This window comes from Rattus norvegicus, chromosome 1 (assembly GCF_021556685.1).
Source record: "Rattus norvegicus strain SHRSP/BbbUtx chromosome 1, alternate assembly SHRSP_T2T, whole genome shotgun sequence".
Lineage (NCBI taxonomy): Eukaryota > Metazoa > Chordata > Mammalia > Rodentia > Muridae > Rattus > Rattus norvegicus.
In genome coordinates, this window is record NC_141534.1 from 240,957,359 (window position 1) to 240,961,792 (window position 4,434).

Sequence of the window (4,434 nt, forward strand, 5' to 3'; positions counted from 1 at the left end):
TGAAAGCTTGAAAAGGAGTAGATACCGAATCATTTAACAGCTCAGTCGACTGTGATTGCAACGAGACTTCATAGAACACTGAACAGAGAAAGGGACTTTGGCCCTCTCAGGAAGTAATTCTTAATCCTACTTCTTTTGCTATACCATGGGCTACAAGTAGTAATCCCAACCCCCAAGAGAAGAGGGCTTTAAGAGTGATTAACAGTGGGAAAACACTGCCAAACGCAGCCTTAAGTAATGCACCGACTTTACCATGTGGATGCCACGTACCACCCTCCCTATGATGGCAGCGGCTCCTAGCCGTGATGCTCCCATATAAACATCTGAAACTCTGGGGTACATAAAGAAACACCAAGCTCAGAATGCAAGACATCTTATAGGATGCCAGAAAACACCCCTCAATGATATAGAGTCACGAGACTCAGAAAACCAGGCAGACTTCATTTTAGATATAAATTATTTCTAAGGTACCCTCAGACAGCTATTGGTAAATGCCTCTATGATACGTTCACGTTGGACACAGAAAAACATCTTTAAGTTTAAGAAGGAAAACTAGTGGCGAAAGAAAGGGACTCTTCTTGTTAGGTATAAATGATATAGGAAATAAAGCACACGAGGTATATCAGAGGAAAACGATCGATCATAGTGAACAGGGAAGCGATTTGTAAGTCTGTATGAAGGTCAAGTGCTCCATATTCTATAATTTTTCAGAGATGAACATTCTTCTTACATTTTCCCCCTTGTAACAGGACACCCCCTCCCTAATATTAACCACAAATACCTAGCCTCATTATACACAGTCCCCAGACGCTCCCTGAAGGAAGTTCAAAGGGGAGTTTTTTCACACCCAAATTATCCTGAGGTATTTTCCTTCTTTCTTCTTCTGGCATATTTATCTTGTTTTAATCACCTTGCCTCTTCTATGATTTTCTGCTATGTCAAACTAGGAAGCAACGCGAGGGAGCTGGTAGCCAGCTGTTTCCCATCCCAGCTGCAGAAACAGAGATTACAGCCGCCAAAGGCACCACAGCCAAGTCTGTAGGAAACCCTCCTCGCACGGTCTATCCTGCAGCTACAGGCACCCAAGGAAAAGGCTCTCTGACTCTGGGTCGAGACTGGCTCTATTTGTCCAAATTAGAACAGGAAGATTAAGAAATTAAAAGAAGGAATTACTTCCTACAAGAATATGGATTCGGGATATCCATTTAATAACTGAACTCAAACCTCTCTCTGTAAAAAAGTGATGTCTGGAAACAAAGGTAAAGTTAACAACTTTTGTTTTTTTGTTTTTTTGCAGTATACGTGTATCTCAATTATGTAGAGAAGTGTGTTGGATAGCTGTGGAAATGTAGGCTCCACTGACTAGTAAGATAAATGATATAAATTTTCTATAGTGAGAAATTAAATAAAAGTAAATTTTGTAATAACAAATAGAATTCTGTTTCATGAGCTCACGCGCCTGAAGGCATTATTGTAAAAATGTTTCTCTATGGTCATTTCTAGAGGTTCTCATACTACTTCATTATCCTAAATTCTATTTTGAGTATTTTTATTTATTCTTTGAGAACTTCATACATGTATGTAACGTGTTATGAAATACCCCTAACGTGCCCTGCTCCTAGGTGCATGTTTTATTTTTCTCCACTGCATCCAATTAGCATTGTTTATATGCATATGGGCATGGAGCCATCCTTCAGAGCATGAGAAACTTACTGGTGACCACAACCCTAAAGAAAGATTACTCTTCTCTCATCAGGTGCCATGCATTGCCTTATCAGGCCTTCCCCATCCATCCTGGATCTTTGACTGGCTTGATCTTGCGCGGGTAACCAGAGCTGCAGTGAGGTTACAGGAGTAAGAGCTATGACATGATGACCTGTCCCGAAGCTGGCATTTCACAGCACCCCATGGTGCAGCTCTGACCTACAGTTTTGTAAGTCTTCCTGAGACCTCATTATCATCTATCCATTCCCAGCACAAAGCCAAAGTGCCATGGAGGAGGAGGGAACTACAACGCTGTGAGAAAACAAGGAACAAAATCAAGTGAGTCGACAAAACGCTTATATTCCTTGGGCTCTTTCCAAGTTGAAAATTACTTATTTTTAAGAGTTACAAAGTGGAGCCCGGTGGAGGTGTTATCACTGGCTTCAAGCATGCTACTCTTACAGAGGACTCAAGCTTGAGTTCTAACTCCCAAGTCAGCCGGATCACTACTGCTTGTAAATCAGCTCCAGGAGTAACCCAGTGTCTCTGGCCTCTGTACCTGCATTCCCCACATTCATACTCACTCCGCCACATAATAAAAACGAAATAAATTTTAAAGAAGCTTAACACAGTATTATTCATGAAATGTTTAGCATTTGATAGACTTTTATTTACTGCCCAAAGTAATTCCCTTTCAGCTGTCCAAGATAGATGTTCTACAGCATGTAGCTTTTCCTCGTCCTGTAGGTGAGCAGAAGTATTAAAGTTCTACAACCAACAGCCCATGGACCACACACCATATTTTGAATCTGTAGAGTTGCTCTCTCAGGCTGACAGCCTTTCAGACTCTTGGAGAGTCGTAACTTCTCTAACAAGGCCATCAATGAACAAAAAGTTGTGTGGAATGCATGTATCAGTTGAAAATAATTTTTAAAAGTGAAAGATTATTTATGTGTATACGTGTGTGTGTGTGTGTGTGTGTGTGCGTGTATGTGTGTGAACACGTGTGTGTAGGTGACCCCAGAGACCACAGATGAGGGTTGGAGTAATAAGAGGTTATTAGCCATCTGGTGTGGGTGGTGGGAGTCAAACTTGAGTCTTTTGGAAGGGCAGCAAGCACCCTTACCTTCTGGGCCATCTCTCCAGCATCAGGTTTGTAATAATTTTGCTGCTGTAAAGAATACATACGGTTTTGTTGATTGTTCTGAACTTGTGTAGTTGTAGACAGCCTGTGGTTCTGGTTGCAAATTACTTGTGGTCCATGGGCGTTGAGCTGGGCAGGACCGTTCGTTGCTTCTGTCCATTGGAAGCATGTGTGATACGCTCTTGTACTGTGAGAGCGAGTCTTCAGGAGGCCTCCCTGTCTATCCCATCTCGTGGTCTTGATATGAATGTGGATTGGCCGATTTTTATCAAGTACCTCATGACCCTCAGAAGCCAAAAGTCTTCTTTTATGAAATCGGGATCCATTAGAAGGAGAAAGTGCAGAACCTGAGATATTTGAGGAGTTATTGGGGCCTGTGCTTTATTACCCTGAGTGTGCTGGTTAGTTGGTTAGTTAGTTAGTTAGTTAATTTATTTCTCATCTTAACACAAACTACAGTTATCTGGGAAGAGAAGCCTCAATTGAAAAAAAAATGCCTCCATCAGACTGCCTGCAGGCATGTCATAGAACATTTTTTTGATTAGTGATTGATATGAGAACACTCAGCCTACTGAGGATGGTGTCACCCCTGGGCAGGTGGTCCTGGATGGTCTTAAAAAGCAGGTTGAGCAAGCCCTGGTGAACAAGCCAGTCAGCAGCATCCCTCCACGGTCCCTTCTGCCTCCAGTTTTGTGTGGAATGAGTTCATGCTCAGACTCCGGTTCATGGTGGACCATAAACAGACCCATCTTCTTCTCCCATGCGCTTTCACAGCCTTACTCTATGCATCCCGACTCTGGGTGGCAAAGGAATAAAAAAGGACACAGGAAAGGTGACTTGGGATCTCTGATGGACAGCTGCAGGGCTTCCCCCACCTCCCAAACTCAGCATATCTATTGTATTCCATTGATTGTTGCTTACAGCTGAACAAACAAACAGGGAGGACTAGCGATCTCCACAGCAGCAGTCTCCATAACGGAAGAGCCATGAACATCTGAGGCAGGCGAGAAGGGGCTCTGGTGGACATTTTCTGCACACACGGTCAACATCTGTACATGGACCTGAGGAAGGTTCTGCCATCCCTCTGAGCTTCACCCGGGAAGGCTGAACCTCACCCAGGAAGGCTGTGCCACTCTGGTGGAGCTGAGGTGTTAGATTTCTTTGACATGGCTGTGTCCATGTCAAAAACACACTCCTTTCCTACTCAGTCCCCATTTTGCTTTTAGTCGTGGACTTTATCACAGCAGTAGTAAGCAAACTAGAATGCTGAGCAATGCAAAGTTTAATTTTCTCTCAAAGGTTCTGCTTCCTGAGAACTGATGATTATAGTGCAGTGGCTAATTCTATGGTTTAAAAGACAATTACAGGTATCCTAACCTCCAGTAGGCAGTGTGCGTGCGCACACACACACACACACACACACACACACACACACACACACACACATGACACAGATGAGAGTGTCAAAAATCTAGTCTACATGTAGCTCCCAGTATAATAGCTATTGGGCTTCCTGTATAGACCTAGCAGAAATATGTTTCTATAATTACAGGTTATGAAATCACTACATTAAACCTTAACCCTTC